This window comes from Protopterus annectens, chromosome 1.part1 (assembly GCF_019279795.1).
Source record: "Protopterus annectens isolate FY-2018-M chromosome 1.part1, PAN1.0, whole genome shotgun sequence".
Taxonomy (NCBI): Eukaryota; Metazoa; Chordata; order Ceratodontiformes; family Protopteridae; genus Protopterus; species Protopterus annectens.
In genome coordinates, this window is record NC_056726.1 from 719220079 (window position 1) to 719237258 (window position 17180).

Consider the following 17180-nt stretch of genomic DNA (forward strand, 5'->3'; position numbering starts at 1 on the left):
AGGAGCCTGAGGAAACATTAGGCTGTGTTGAGCCTCACTACAATTTTTATAAATTTTTAAAATTTTTATAATTTTATTTCTTTGACTTCGTATATTTTAGCATTATTCTAGTATGTATTTTATCATGCAGCTGATACATTTCATCTGGATATGCTTAATATGTCTTTAAATGATGTAATATGACTCTACTGGTCATTTTGAATTTTGTGATGTTTAAAAGGAAGTGATGTATTTGTATTTGTGAGGTCTGAGGAAGCAATTTTAGTTGTGAAAGCGCTTACCTTACTATCTGTCATTCCAATAAATGTATGTTTTTAACTGGACAGCTTCATTATTACACCTGGTTTTCTGCTGACTCCTGGATTTTGGAACGTTTACTTATTTATTTAATATTCAGGTGTTTTTTTCATTTTGATATATATATATATATATATATATATATATATATATATATATATATATATATCTATATATATATTTATTTATATTTATGTTTACATATATGTTTACCATATGTCTAGAACATAGAGTGGAGTCCTACCTCAGCACCAGTAGTCTCAACCTCTTAGTGCAAGGGGATGTCATGTATGTATGCAGGTATATATGTAGACTGTTGCTACTGTAACAGGGGTTGTCTTAACAGACATGTGTGTGGGAGGTCACATCTGCTTTTGACATGTACGTCATCGGTTACTGACAGACATCCTAAGGACATCATAGTACAGTACCACTGATAGCACAGTAATGATCCTGTGGATTGCAGAAGTGATGTGACCAATATATGTGGACAGTCTGGCACTCCCTGGTGAGCCCAGAGGTGTACACAGATCCCCTTCGTGTGAGACATGTGGTCCAAGCCTGACAATCTGGATGTTAACAGCCATATACATGGGTATATCACGTAAATACTGGACTACATATGCCCAAACAATTTATGCATTCACACACGCCTGTCTGTCCTGACACATAATAACCGGTGGTGCAGAGGTCACATGGCCACATACTACCCAGTAGTTAGTGACATACATCTGTACAGAATCCTACTGCTTTGTCAGAAATACACAACAGTTATGGTGGCCTGGCAGCAGTACATCTTGCAAATATCTGGACATAACATCACACTGGGTAATTACACTAAGCTGCTAGGCATGTAACAAAGCACTGTGCAAACTACTAGCAGACTGCCACAACACTGGACTACATTTTATATGGGGGAATACACATGTACCTGCAAATATAACAGGCTCTACAGGCATGTCACAGCACAGAGTAACAGACACCTGTGAGAATGTGCATACCCATAACCAATGTGAACATAGTCACAACCCCATATGGCACACAAGCTTAATATGACACTATATGGACTGTCTGATAAACACCATCCTCATATGTGCCACTCACACACTAACCCTACATAAACTGGATCACAACACAGTGTGGTCCAATGCCTGTCTGTGGTATGGGACACATGTGTGTTTGGCCCTACAAACATGTGAGCTGATAGGGTACCGTACACTGGAGCATCATGTAACATAAGATAGAACAGGACCAAGAACAATGGCATCTACCACAGTCTGTACACAGGCCAAGGTACATATTCGCAATACATATACTGTCGACAATCACCATAAGTACACAGACCCAACTACTGTACACACAACTGCAGAATGCCCAGGTTATGTCCTCAGAAATAACCCCTACTATACATAACATGTCTAGCAGTCTGATATCTGACTGGCTTGTTATCAGGTATTATGTCAATAAATAATGGTGTACAGAACATATGCACCCCTGACTGCATGACATATGTACAAAGGTTGACAGACTTGTGGCTGGAGCCACAAACACTGGGCCAATATTGGCATGTTGATGTGATACCCTCATACATTTACTGTTGTAACAGGGTTTGTTGTGACATATGTCCTATGAGGGATATGAAGTCAGTAACTCTCATGGCTGTCACCATGTACTGACTGCAATCCTCAGACTATGCTTCTGCAGTTCTAAGATAGGTGATCTGTGAGTAGCACAAAAAACATAAGACTCCAAACACTGCCCAGTCTGCAGGTAACCCTACAGGTGGGAGTTTCCTCAAACACGTAACACTGTCATGACAGGTATTAAATCATGTAGACCAGCCATATCCAAACACACCCTGTTAAACCAACATTACTCCAAATGCAGAAGAGAAACATTTACATTCTGTAGTCATGTCTGGCACATCCCCCTCCTGTTGTTGGCCTGTCTCCACAGTGTATGTTATTAGAGGTAAATCCCAATACCATCTGAGATGCTGTTTGCCAAACACCGACATGAGGCCCTACTCACAGTGATGAACAGGTCCAATACCCACATGATGTTCCTAGATATAGGAGTGTGTTTCCATGCAATTGGCTATGGGAATTTTACCACAGCTGTTCCACATGCAATCAGCTAGTGGGGGACTGCAATTCATGCAGAGGCCATCAGCTGATCATGAGCATCACTTACAAAACACAAGCTGCTACCTAAGCAAAGCAAGTGTACTTCTCCACATCCACCAGAGAGGGAGTGAGAGAGACAGACAGAGACAAAGTAAGACAGGGAGGGGGTGGGAGAGTAAAACCTAAGCCTGTTTGTGTCACACACTTACCAGTATGGGGTTTCAAACCTCTGCCTGACTATGTATTGCTATCACATGTTTATGGAGTTATTGCATGCACCACAGAGCTTACATGTTGGGGAGCTGTCCAAAGGTATATCTGATGGTGAGTGACATCGGCAACAGTGATATAGGAGGGATAAGGTAGGTGTAGTACATGTACCTGTCCACATGAACAGGTGTCAACGTCGACACAGCCACACTCTCCCAGGGACTCACACACATTAACACAGTTGGCAGGGTCAGGATTAGACCTCCTAACTATCTAGTTTGCCACAATACAGTAATACACAGGTATCACATGCACCACAGGGGTTATCAGGATGGTATATGGGCAAAGGGTATGTGAAGGTGTCTGACATCAGATGGCATGCTTCAGTAGGCCAATGGAAGGTGTAGTGAGTGTTAATGGGGTCGAAATCATTATATTCCACACACACAGACGCAGGTTGCCAGTACTGACACGCACGGGTGCATTGCTTCACAGGTGTGTAGTGGTTGACTGTGCCACAAGGCTGTACAAGGCTAGGTAAAGGGTATACCTTGGCATCAGACCACATGACAATGGTCTGCAGTGTGGCTCAGGGGTGTAGTGTCTGGATTGGCCCACACAGGTGGGTATTGTATTCACCATCCAGTCACCTGGGTTACTGTTGTGGGTGGCTAGTGCTGTGCAATGTTTGACATGTATGTGTACTATAGTCCATGACATGGACAGTGTCTGGGATGTGCACACTTTCCACATGCATGTTCTGTGACATGTGCAAGTGTACCTGGGGTGTCTGGGGCATGTTGTGTACACAGATTGTTATCATCAGATGTGCCATTCCTGGCCTCATGTGGTGGGAACTGGCAATGGACACCAGGTTGACCCTGCACCTACATTGACAGCAGGCTACAAGTATTCCCTGGTGTCATGGGCATCTGTCCATACAGAGCATGTGTTTAAGGCATGGTATGTCCTTTGTGGGTTACATTTGATGGCACTACAGTTGTTGCAGGTGTCCAGTCGGGAACATCGTGAAGGAGCACTGTTTGCAATTATGTGTCTATAGTAGTGTGGGACAGGGTGCCATGCCCTCTGTAGTCCACTGCAATCACACCATGGTTACTATCTGTGGGCAATATGCAGGGAACTACCAACAAAGTGAGTGTTGCCTAGCCGAGTGTGTTTGTGTATGAGACCTTTTGTTGAGAGTGTTCACTAGGTAATACAAGGGTTGCCTATATTGTTCGCCAGGCCTTGATGTCACATGTAGGGGTATGGATTGTCAACCCCAGCCTCTCTGCTGTTTGACATCTGTTATCCTTGTAAGGTGGACATTGTGACATTTAATAGGCCCACCATATAAGAAATTTGCAAAACCCACTTCACAATGAGTCCAATTGTTACACACACAGCCTCCTCCACACAGGATACGAATGACACACACAGACACCGAGACTCACAGTTGTCATGTCTGGGATTGGAACTCCTACCTAACGAGTGTGGCTACAGCATTATGCAGTTATAGCACGTACCACAGAGATTATTGAGCTACCTCTTACCCAAAGGTGTATTTCAAAGTGAATGACATCAGCAGGCATGCCAATGAAGGGCACTGGAGGTTGTAGTGACTGTGAATGGCCTCAAAAGCATCGCTCCCTACACAGACAAACATCTACACTTGCTAGGTCTGGGAATAGAACCCCTACTGGACTAGTATATCACACTACAACATTACGCTGTTATAGGATGCACCATGGAGATTACTGGGCTACTCTTTCCTCAAAGGTGTATTTCAAAGTGAATGACATCAGCAACCTTGCCAAGGCTGGGCAATGGAAGGTGTAGTTCATAGGTTCATAGGGTCATACGTTGATACGAGGCTATTGGCCCTAGGGCCTATACATTGCCTAGACATGACATTTCTCTGGCTATGACTTCCCACAATATATACTTCCCTGTACCCCTGTCTAGTAGTGCAGCTGACATGATCCCCGGGGTAAATGTCCTATCTCCCATCCAATCATCCAGGTTTCTTTTGAAGAGGGCCAAAGGGGCACTCTGCTTGACATGTATGGGCAGTGTATTCCAGAGTCTGGGGAGTCTCTGGGTCAGGAACACATCCCTCCTGCATGTATTGTTCATTGTGATGACAGGATTTGGATCCCTGGAGCATGTGGCTGTGAGGGTTTGGAATTCTCTAAGTGTAGCATGTCTAACAGCTATGGGTTTGACATGGCATGCTATGTTAAGCAGAGATTGCCTCTGAGAACACAATACGTGACAGAGTATAGCTGGCAGATTTTCAGATGGTCAGCATAGGACATCTGGTTTAGGTCTGTGGTCATTTTGTGAGGTATGTCTGCAGCCTCTCTACTTGTTGCAGATGTCTTGTGAGGTACATACGTAACAGGCCATTGTAGTCTGTACTGGGTTTATTGAGAGATTCCTACAGTGGGACAATGGGCTCCTTTTCCTGGATGTAAAGCCCTTAGTGGGAGGTGTGCCACATAGGTGGGTTTCCTGACTGTTGTGGCGATGTGGTTATCAAAGGTGAGACCACTGTCCACCTGTGTCCCTAAGTCTGTTTTCACACTTTCGGTGTTTAGTGTACTGCCACCTATGTGGTACTTCACAGGTATGTGTCCCTTCCCAATGGGGATAGCTATATATTTCTTGGCATTGATCTTGAGGCCATGGCTCAGGCACCAAGCATGTCTCTCTGTAAGGCCCTTCTGTAGAATATCCACATCATGTGGGGATTCAATATTGGCTCCGAGTGTGCAATCATCTGCGACCTTTGTTTGCCGGTGTCCCTTAGTGTTGTGATGTACTTCAGAGCAGTAGATGCCGAACAAGGGCAGTGTCAGGACTGAACCCTAATGTACTCCAACTGTCACTTGTCTGGGGCTCAGGTTGGTGTCACCTACATTTACAGTGTGGGTTGTGTCAGTACAGCAGTTGGCAGCCTATCAGGTAACATTGGGGTTAATGGTCAGCATGATACATTTATCTATGATTCCAGACTGGGGGATGGTGTTGAAGGGCTAGATGAGGTCCAGATAGGCTGTGTGAACCACCTTACCCTCGTCCACGGCTCTGGAGCCAGATTCCCAGTTGTCTTTCAGATTGAGGTGACATGATTGGCCCTTCACAAACCAAACCTGGTTAGGGTCCAGTGTTTGCAGGTTGCCAATGCCTTTGTTTTAATTTTCATGATAATACATTCCATGGCCTTGCAGAGCAGGCACATCATACTACTGTGGCTGTAGTTCCCAGAATCCAAGGTGGATCCCCCCTTGTGAACTGGGATAACTGTAGCTGTGCGCCACACAGTGGGCACAAAGCCTGAGGTGTGGCTATGATTAGACATGGCATGTAGGTGAGGTGCCAGTGCAGTTTGTAGCTCATGTAGTACACAGCCCGGGATGTTGACTGGTCCCATGGCTGCTGTTGTCATAGCTCTGTAGAGTGTGGTTTTTACCTATGTGGCCGTTATTACTGGCATATGGCAATCTATCCGTGTTGAGATGGGCCCTGTGGGGTTGGGAGGGGGGTGCAGTTGGCACTGAATCAATCTGCCAGGATATTGCAATATCCCTGGGAGGAGTAGATTTAGTACCACCCTGTTGTAGCTCACAGCAGCTCATATAGCTATGGAATGGCTTGTAGTTGTCTTTGGCATCTGTGGCTATATTATGTTCATAACTAGGTTTGGTGGATGCTATGAGGGGTCTCTCCCTCTTACTGTAGCTGGTAAGGGAGTATTTTGCATCCTGGAAAGTCCCCCATTTCTGCAAGGGTTTCCTCCTTTTGTTGTACAGTATGTTTATGGTAGAGGGCCACCACACTGACATCCTTTTCTTGGATGGGGAGCTTCTTGGTTAAATATTGGATGGCACGATTCATGCATGAGTGGATGTGCTCATACAGTGTCTTCATGGATGATTCAGCAGTTGTCCTTTCACTTCCCTTCTGCATGGGTGTCATGATGTTAGTGACATCTGACATGTGTAGCATGACACTGGCTTTGGAGATGTGTGTTATGGAGGTGTCCTTACTGGGGTGTGGGGGAGGGATGTTGATGTTAAGGGTGATTAGGTCATGGGCATACCTGACCACCAATGGGATGACCATATGTATGGAGCATTGATGTCCCATGTTGGGAATGACCAGGTCTAGGACATTTGAGCCCTTGGTGGGACTATGGATTACATGATCCAGGACATTGGGAATAATGACTTCCAAGAACCGTTGGGCACACGTGTTGGTACACAAGTAGTTTTCCCAGTTAATGGCAGGGTAGTGTAACTCACCCAGTATTAGGGTGTTTGCTTGTACCATAATATTTCACAGTATGTTTCAAAGGCTGTAGTGACTACTGTGGGGCATGGTGGGGGATCTGCAGCAAGATATGCAATATGAAATGCAGTCTAACCTACTGTTAGTTGCACCAGGGGTATTTCAGCCACATTCTGTTGGGCAAGTAGCCTGGTGGTGTAAATCTGCTTGGTGAATATGGACACTCCTCTACCTTTATTGTTTTGGTCCTGGTTTGGTGGCCAACAGCTGTGGTGAGAGCCATACCTGGTATTGCAGGGGTGCTCTCTGAAGGCTTGGATAAGGTCTCTGTTACTGCACAGTTATCAATGTTCTCCATTTGTAGGTGTGCGTAGTGACTGTGAATGGCCAAAAAAACATTGCTCCCTACACACACACACACACACACACACACACACACACACACACACACACACACACACACACACACACACAGAGTTTTACAGTTGCCATCTCTGGACATAGAACTCCTACCTAACTAGTTTATCACACTACAACATTACGCAGGTGTAGGACATGCCACAGAGATTACTGAGCTGCTATTATCCCAAAGGTGTATTTCAAAGTGAATGACATCAGTAGGCTTGCCAAAGAAGGGCACTGGAGGTTGTAGTGACTGTGAATGGTCTCAAAAGCAATGCTCCATACACAGAAAAATACACAAAATCCCCACTTGCCATGTCTGGGACTCGAACTCCTACCTAGCTAGTTTAGCACATGACAGCATTACACACGTATAGGACACACCACAGAGATTACTGGGCTGCTACTTTCCAAAGGTTTATTTCAAAGTGAATTACATCAGCAGGCTTGCTAAAGAAGGGCACTGGTGGTTGTAGTGACTGTGAATGGCCTCAAAAGCATTGCTCTCTACACAGACAAGCAAACACACTCTCAAACATCCACACTTGCCATGTCTGGGAATAGAACTCCTACCTACCTAGTTTATCACACTATAGTATTACACAGTTATAGGACACGCCATAGAGATTACTGGGCTTTTACTTCCCCAAAGGTGTATTTCAAAGTGAATGACATCAGCAGGCTTGCCAAAGAAGGGCACTTGAGGTTGTAGTGACTGTGAAAGGCCTCAAAAGCATTGCTCCCTACACAGACAAACACACATACAAACATTCACACTTGCCATGTCTGGGAATAGAACTCCTACCTAACTAGTTTATTACACTACAGCATTATGCAGTTATAGGACATGCCAAAGAGATTGCTGGGCTGTGACTTCCCCAAATGTGTATTTCAAAGTGAATGGCATCAGCAGGCTTGCCAAAGACGGGCACTGGAGGTTGTAGTGACTGTGAATGGACTCAAAAGCATTGCTCCCTACACAGTCAAACACACACACAAACATTCACACTTGCTATGTCTGGGAATAGAACTCCTACCTAACTAGCTTATCAGACTACAGCATTATGCAGTTATAGGATGCACCACAGAGATTACTGGGCTACTACTTCCCCAAAGCTGTATTTCAAAGTAAATGACATCAGCAAGCATGCCAAAGTAAGGCACTTGAAATTGTAGTGAGTGTGACTGTCCTAAAAAGCATTGATCCTTACACAGACAAACACACATTGGCCACATATGGCATTAGAACTCCTACCTAACTAGTACATCATACTACAGCATTACACAGTTATAGGATGTACCACAGAGATTACTGGGTTACTATGTCCCCAAAGGTGAAGACATCAGCAGGCTTGCCATAGTAGGGCAATGGGGAGTGCAGTGTGTGTGCATGGGCCATAACCCATTCATCAAGAGGCAGACACACCACACTCAGGCACACACAGGTTTATATTCCACAGGTACGTGTATACAACTGTTAGATGACTACTGACTTGTACAGTCATGTTGCACAGTTAGCACTAGCACCACAGACACTATAATGCTAGGGATTCCAGAGGTAAATGTCTATGGTGATTGACATTTGCACATCATGTGATTTTAGCCAATTGGATGTGTGCTGGGTGGGACAGGCCTCATGATGGAAGGCTCTTTGTCACTGTCACTCTCTTCCACACATCTATGTATGTGTACTTTTGGCCTATTATAGTGTGTTGTCCTTGGTTATATGTGTGTATTTCTATCCAATGTGTTTGCAAAGCATGACTGGTGCATACTGAGGAGTGTATGCACTTACATCTGCAACTGTCAGATATGTTTGGTCCACTATTGTTGCCAGACATGGGCTTCATTTCTTTAAGTGTGTGAGCATGTCCAGTATTACCTTTCAGTATTTTGTTGTCTGACATGGCCTTCATTTCTCTAAGTGTGGGGGCATGCCCAGTATGACCCTATGTATTGAATGTGTGAATCCATTCCAGGTAGATTGTACTCCAGTGCAGACTTTTGTGTTCTACACCTACAGCTAGTAAACTGTTTCTGCGGGATATCTGTAGATCAGTTGATACTATGGGGTCAAAATGGGCAAAGGATAGTGGGTTACTGTAGGTAATTGTGTCTGTGCTGCTTCTGCTACATGGTCCTGGTGTTAGCAGAGATATTCAGACATATGTACTGTTATACACTGTGATGTTTTATGTCATCAAGTACTGTCAGGTAGACATATTTGCTTGCAGTGATGTGCTGGGGAACACAGGGTGAATGCAGCTGTGTCCAGTATTGTGGTCAGCAGCCTACATATTCTTGCACACTCATTCCATTCTGGAGGGGAATCTGCAGACACTTGCTGCTGGGTCTGTGTACATGGTTCAGCACCTTGGTACAGTGGTGGCAGAGGATCCCATGTACATCCATGGACATGACAGTATGGCTATATCTTGCTGTGGCGATACCTCACAGCTGTACAGATTCACACAGGTTCCCCAGAGGCAGGGGTCATAACTCTGGACATTACCCCTACACATTGTGGTTTATGAGCAGGTTTGTAGCCACACATTCTTGTGTTTGCAGCCAGGGATAGTATGTGCACATGGCTGAGTTTTGGACTTCACACACTCCATGCCGCCCATGCTCCCTCCCCCCCACTATATTATTCTATTCTCTTCCATACATTATGCAACCATTCTCTGATATTTTCCCTATAGTTATCAGTTCATCACAGCAGTAATTTGGTTTTGGTCCACAGTTCATGTAGTAGGACATGGTGGACATGTTACTGTGATTTGTTCACATGGCCTTGTATTTAGGTTCAACATACATGGCAGTACAGGTGAGACACAGGCCATTGGCAGAGGACTGTAGGCCATTTGGTAGTGATGTAGGTCAGCTGTAGCAGGCTGTTGCATTCTGTCAGTCCTACAGTCCCAGACTGTTATACACTATATTCCCCTGGGGTGACAGGGTAGGTGTGCAAGGTGTTCATGCCAATACTTTCTGTCAATATTGGTCCAGTGGTGTGGATTTTGGCAGGGTGCTGCTTACACCTAGGGACACACCTGCATGGGACACCTGCTCTGCATGCTGCATTCTTTCGCTATTGCCATACATTGGTGGGGGTCATATTGCACTCATTCCCAACAGCAGGGATAAGGCCAGAGAGGTACCTGTGTGTGGTGGTGGGGTGAACTGGGTGCACATGTGCTATGGACCCTACTTACATCTGACTCACAGATATGCATGTGACATTCCACTTATGCTGGCTTGTGCAGGGACATCAGCTGTTTCTCAATACATCATTCCTATGACCTTTGTGGTCTGCCAGTGTTTGGCCAGATGACATTGGTATTCCCTACTACACGCCCAGATAATGTGCTGCAAACCTGTATGTACATTTCCAAGGGTGTGTCCATTTGACAATTACATATTATACACTATCTGTCTGGGGTACTTCCCCCTGTGTACTGCTTGTATATCTGGGCCGACAGTCATGCCATGTCCATCTTTCAGATGGTGACACATATTACTTCCAAACATTTGCTATGGCTTACTGCTGGAATGTGTTATACTGGGAAGCACTGTGTTTGGCACTGCAGTTGTGAGAACTTGGCCCTGTCATCAGCAGTACTGGGCAATGGCCACCAGGACAAACCTCACCATGCATACATACTGACCACTCTCACACAATATACAACACACACTAACCTAACACACGCAGACCTGCATATTGTACAAATGCTACAATCTATCCTGCTACCTTGGCCAGCTCAGGTAATCTGTGCTCCACTGTTATTATACCTACACATACATGTTACTACATTTCTACATGGGATTGGGGGGAGCACACCTGTGTGGTACTATGTGTCTACATAGAATTTGGGGGCACACCTTACTGTTACTACATTTCTACATAGGATTGTGGGGGGGCACACCTGACTGTTACAACGTGTCTACATAGGTATGGGGGCACACCTGACTGTTACTACATTTCTACATAGGATTGGGGGGGCACACCTGACTGTTACTACATTTCTACATAGGATTGGGGGGAGCACACCTGTGTGTTACTATGTGTCTACATATGATTGGGGGGCACACCTTACTGTTACTTCATTTCTACATAGGAATGTGGGGGGCACACCTGACTGTTACAACATGTCTACATAGGTATGAGGGCACAACTGACTGTTACTGCATTTCAACATAGGATTGGGGGATTGGGGGGCACACCTGACTGTTACTACATTTCTACATAGGACTGGGGGGGGCACACTGGACTGTTACTACATTTCTACATCAGATGGGGGCACACTAGACTGTTACTACATTTCTACATAGGATTGGGAGGCACAGGTGGCTGTTACTACATTTCTACATAGGATTGGGGGGGCACACCAGACTGTTACTACATTTCTACATCGGATTGGGGGGGCACACTAGACTGTTACCACATTTCTACATAGGATTGGGGGGGCACACCTGACACTTGTACACATTTGTTATGACTGTACTGGTATGTCAGATACTCCATTTCATTCTGTATTCTAACCTATCATGCTGACTAGAGGCATATCAGTGTACTACAGATCTTAGGTTTTATTGACCTACGTTACAGTTTCTGACTTCTTACCCTTCAGAACTAACATCCCACTGCCTGACCTGTTGTAGTCTTTTTGTGTTGGCCTGGGGGGAGGTTACTCATAGCCATTAATCAGAGGCCTTAGCACAGCCTTTGTTTGTGTTTGTCTACATGTGTCCTGCTGGCTGAGACTGTTGTTGGGTATGTGAGTCTCCCTGACTGACATGTGTGTGTCTTATGGACACACATGTGGCCCAGCACATTTTCTGCAGTGGGTTTTGTCACCTTGTCTAGTACTGGCTACTATGGTGACACTGGTATTTGTTACAGATCTCATGCTGCCACTATAGGTGTCTACTATCTGCTGGCATCCCATTCAGCCACCTGATTCCATTGCATGCTCACATCCATACCATAGATGCAAGTAACAACACACACTACTCCATTTGGCAATTGGTAGGAAGAGTATCTTACCTTGTGGCTGTGCCAGTGTTGAGGATGGTGCTGGAGGGCTGACTATGTCGGATGCACATAGTGCACTCCCTATACATGGTTAAGCACATGTAGTGTCATATTTGGCATCCCTTTTACTGTATGTGCAAGTAAGAGAGAGGTGTCATTCCCTGGGTCCCTATTGTGCCAGTGTATGTGCTATGTGTTGCCTCTTTGCCAAGGCCAGGGCATACTGGGCATGTCTCTTTCTGCCTACTGGGTCAGGCTGAGGTTGTTCCTCCACCAAGTCACTCTGTGCCTGTGAAGGCCTTGGCAATGGTGGGGGGGGGGGGGCTGTGTGTCCCTGTCCCATGCTGTTCCTGCTGCAGCTGTTTCCGCAGGATCATATTGTGTAGCATGGCACATATGATGACAATTTGGGTAGATGTAGCTGGTGAGTACTGCAAGGCTCCACTGGATGTGTCCAGGCACTGGAACTGTGACATGAGCATCCCAAGCACACCCTGTATTATGATTCTGGTCTGTGCGTGTGCCTCATTATGGAGTTCTTGTTCGGGTGTGTGTGCATTTCTGATGGGTGTCATCAGCCATGGCTCCAGTGTGTAACCAGCATCCCCCACTAGGTGACCATAAGAGATGCCCCCATTGGCAAATCTCTGGTACAGCTGTGTCAGATGCCAGATGTGGGAGTCATGATAGCTTCCAGGGCAGCCAGCACACACATTCATTATAATGCCCTGGGCATCACACACGACCTGGAAGTTGATGGGGGGAAGCCCATGCAGTTGATGTAGACCCTACCCTGCTCACCAGGTGATGCTTTGATGCATATGTGCGTTCAGTCTATAGCACCCACTACCTTAGGGTATTCTGCTATTTGGTGGAAGAGACGCATATTGCTGGCCAACGCCTCATGGGTGCTGGGGAAATATACATGCTCACCAGCAAGTGCTGACATGGTGGAGTACTCTGGATGCTGATGCCTGTGAGATCCCCATGATATCCCCAGTTGGCCGTTGAACGGTACCTGTGGCTAGTATTCTTAGGCCTGCACATACCTTGATATCCACTGGGATGGGTTCCCCTCTGTTAGTTCTGTGTGTCAGGCGTGGCCGGCACAGCTCAACAATTTGCAGTAGGAGATCCCTGTCCACCCTAAAGTGCTCCACTATCTCCAGCTCATGTAGCCCATGGTAGGTTACCCTGGGTCTGTACACTCTTCTCTGTCTCCTCACTGTGGGTTCTTATCCTCACCACCCTCAGCCTCTTCCACATGTTGATGTATGATAGCTGCTGCAGCCCCTATCATTTTGTTGGTTTTGTTTGTTACAATTTGCCTGCTTGTATACACCAGTGGTGTAGAGTATGTGGGAAAAACCAGAGGGAAAGGTGTTTGCACAGTTTATAATAGTGTTCTGGGCTGGGCTGCTGCCCACCTGCCAGCTCTGCTAGTTCTCCTTGATTACATTCCTAATGTTGTTTTCCCTTCCCATTGCCTTCCTGTTTAAGCCCGGGGGTGCGCCAGACAAACACAGTGCTCAAATGTGCACAGAGCTGCTATTTCCTGGTTTACTTTTTTTTTCCTTTAAAACATGGTGCAAGGTGAGCACACCCGCTTGGGCAATGTAAAGAGTGCTAGGCAACCACAGACACACCCCCCTTGCTTAGCTCTAAGAAGCTAAGGGCAACCCGAGCTACAGGGCTCCAATAAGCTTGCAGTATGCCTGACACACACCCCCTATGATGTCAGCTAACTCTTAGGCTTGAACCATGCTATTCCTGCATTTACATGGTTGGGTGCTTGCTAGCATTAAGGGGAAATCTGGGATTCAGTATCATTCCCCTAATTTGCATAGGATTGCCTGCTAATGCATAGTTACAGGTCCCACACTGATCCTTCCCTCTTAGCAAGCACTATTCACTGGCCATGTTGTCTTCTCCCTGCCATTGAGTATAATGGCAAAATAGTGATTTTGGTTAGAATGCTTATTTCAGGTTTTTCTTTATATTTTCTGTCCGATCCCGTTTTTGCGCCACTGCCCTATGCTTATGCTTTTGCCAACTGTTTTCCATGCCAATGGCTATATATTTGGCTATTGGCATGCTTTACACATGCTATACACCCTTTATTTGCAGCTGTCATGGCTCCGTTTTGTAGTTTGCAGAAATGTACTCGGTTACTAACTGAGTACATTTCTGCACATTACACTGGTCCTGCACGACCGGCTGACAGCTTCCTGGATCACAAATTCACCTCATTTGCATGGTTTTCACCTGCATATGGGTTAATTTGCATACAGGAGCTGTGTCCGTGCAGGAATAGTGCAGGAGTGCTCATGCACATCCCTGGAGCTTATTCCTGGATTGCACGGTGGCCATATTGCCTCCAGGAGCTCCTATACTATTCCTTTACGCCGGGCAGGACTTGCTGAATCCAGGGGACAGTAAGCATTTCTCCCTCCTGCAGTGATTAAATACTATGACACTAGGGCTAAAACAGAAAGGGAAGGCACATACAAGAAGAAATAAGTATAGGATATAAAAGAAATATATTTAAATATATGAAGTGAGTGATTTTATACCATTTCACTAGTGCTATGTCATGTATATAAAGAAATAAAAGTATAAAATAATAGTTTGCAGTTGGATAAGATTTTGATTTACTTGAAGTTTGAGTACTATATATTATTTATAAAGTTAGCATTGTTATGGAAAAGATAATAGGGGAGAAAAAAGTTACATTACTTTCTGTGTATGATTCTACATTATTTAGAAGGGAGAAAACAAAAACTTGCATGAAATGTGGTGAAGTTATGCATAATCATTTATCTCTGGGTTTTCTTTTTATTTAATAGTCCAGTCATTTTTTGAAGCTTGTCTTTTTAAGTTCATTGAAGAATCCATGGGTTCAGGTTGATTTAAAAGGTTCTTTTTTTGGACAAATGTGGATGCTTCTTTGAGAGAGTCAAACGTTTTCTTTCCTTCTGGCAGGGATAATCTTATTATTGCTGGGAATATGAGTTGTGCTTTGATTCCTTCCTTTTGTAATGATTTTATTTGAGGGGACACATGCTCTTCTTTTGGACATTACAAGGGGTGAAAAGTCATTGTCAAACCAAATAGTTTGGTTACCAATTTTTAATGGAGCAAGAGACCAGGCAGTTCTTAAAACAAGTTCTTTGTCTTGAGTGGAGATACATTTTGCAATAAGAGATCTTGGATGGGTATTTTTACTGGATACAAAAGTTGTAGTTAAAGACCTGTGTACCCCTTTCTATCCTGAAGGATAGTGCTTCAGGTAGGTTTAGGATTTTAGGAATCCAAAAAGTCAGGAAATTAATCATATTGTCCCCCTCCATCTGCTCCGGGATGCAATATATTCTTATATTGTTTCTCCTGGTTCTATTCTCAGTGTCGTCTATCATTTCAATGAGTCTGGTGTTTTCTTGAAGAAGAAAGTCTGTGTTTTTCTCTCTTTCTGTTAACCTGTAGTCTATATCTGTTACAGAATCTTCCAAAGCAGCAATCAGGGCAGTTCATTGTTTAAGAACATCATTTAATAAGGTTACTTTTTTGGTGGTATCTTCTTTTATATTGTCTAATTTTAAGTTTAATTTGTCTATTTTACCACCAAGTCTTGAACTGTAGTAAGGATTACCTGTATTTCTCTCTTCTTTAGAGTGTCTTGCTGAGAAAACTTGGAGCTGCTCATCTTCCTTTGTGAATGTGGTTTCAATGTTCCTTCTATTTGAAAGTTTGACAGGAAAAATGAATATTTTAGCTTAAAAATTGCACCAGCTTGTAGGTTGTGACTTCCAGAATCTGATTTTAGTAGTTTCAGTCTTTGTTGGTGAAATTAAATAAAAAAATCCTGTCAGGAAAAAATGAAGACTGCATAGCTCAAGAACTCTGCTGCTTTCAGCTTGCCATCCATGCCACGCCCCCCTGATACTTTTGCGCGTATTGATTTTTAGGAGAGGGAGTAGAATTTCTGCATTGTTGAATATTGGAGGAACCTGAGGATGGAAAGTAACTTCAGTGGTGTTTTTATATATGATAGCTACTCCACCTGTCTTGCTTAAAATATTATACTCAGAGAGAAGGATTTCTTAATTTCCAATTTCTAGTTTGATCCATTTCTCTGTGGTTACAGTAATATCATGATTATACAGAGCTATACATGCATAACGATCAGGTACTTTATTGTGAATGCTTCTTAGATTTATATTAAGGGAAGAGTAGACATAGCATTTATTTGAGATTGAGATGGAAAATAAAGTTGATTGTTTTGGAGACATGGATGATGTTCATCATATTGATCATTGCTGCTGTAGCCTTAGCTACATGGATTATATCCTGCTAAGAATATAACAGCTGGCTAAATTCCAAAGCTACAGGGCACTGTCCATACACCTAAACTGTCAGGCAGCTTGAGTTGAGATAACTTAAAAACAAGTTTGGGCACCAAGCCCTTCAGAGCTTTACTGCTGCTGAAGTGTATACCCTTCTGAGGCATTTGAGGACTGACAGTCAGCTTGCGCTTTCCTTTTCTGGGCAGATAAGTTCCGTTTGAGGGAAAAAAACTTTGATTTACTTATTTTTGTTGCTGTTTTATATCACACTCTTCAGGAATATTATTTTAAAGCTGGGAATGGTGTGTTTTAATGGACTGTCATGAGAATGTAACATACTTAAAAAGAGTGGTCATTCTCCCTGCCAGTTTAAAAGTGATGTAAAGCCACTAACAACATTTTTTTCTGTGGAGAAATTGTCTTTATTTTACTTTTGTGAGGCTGGAATAGTGTTTTAAAGTGTTTTTTACT